Below are 208 nucleotides of genomic sequence, written 5' to 3' on the forward strand. Positions count from 1 at the left end.
TTTTAAGGTCCCTTTCCTGGGCTGTGCCTAGTTAACCTGTGATGGTAAATCTCTGCCAGTCAATGTTTATTGAGAATGTTTGGGTTTTGTTCAAACTTTATCTATATATTACACATTAATTAAAGGTACCAGGCTGGTGCAACTGACCTTCTTGGGTGGTTAATAACCATACTTAGAGGCCCATACTAATCTGGACAAAGGGACTTAA

The sequence above is a fragment of the Nannospalax galili genome, unplaced genomic scaffold, assembly GCF_000622305.1.
Source record: "Nannospalax galili isolate Female #2095 unplaced genomic scaffold, S.galili_v1.0 scaffold961, whole genome shotgun sequence".
Taxonomy (NCBI): domain Eukaryota; kingdom Metazoa; phylum Chordata; class Mammalia; order Rodentia; family Spalacidae; genus Nannospalax; species Nannospalax galili.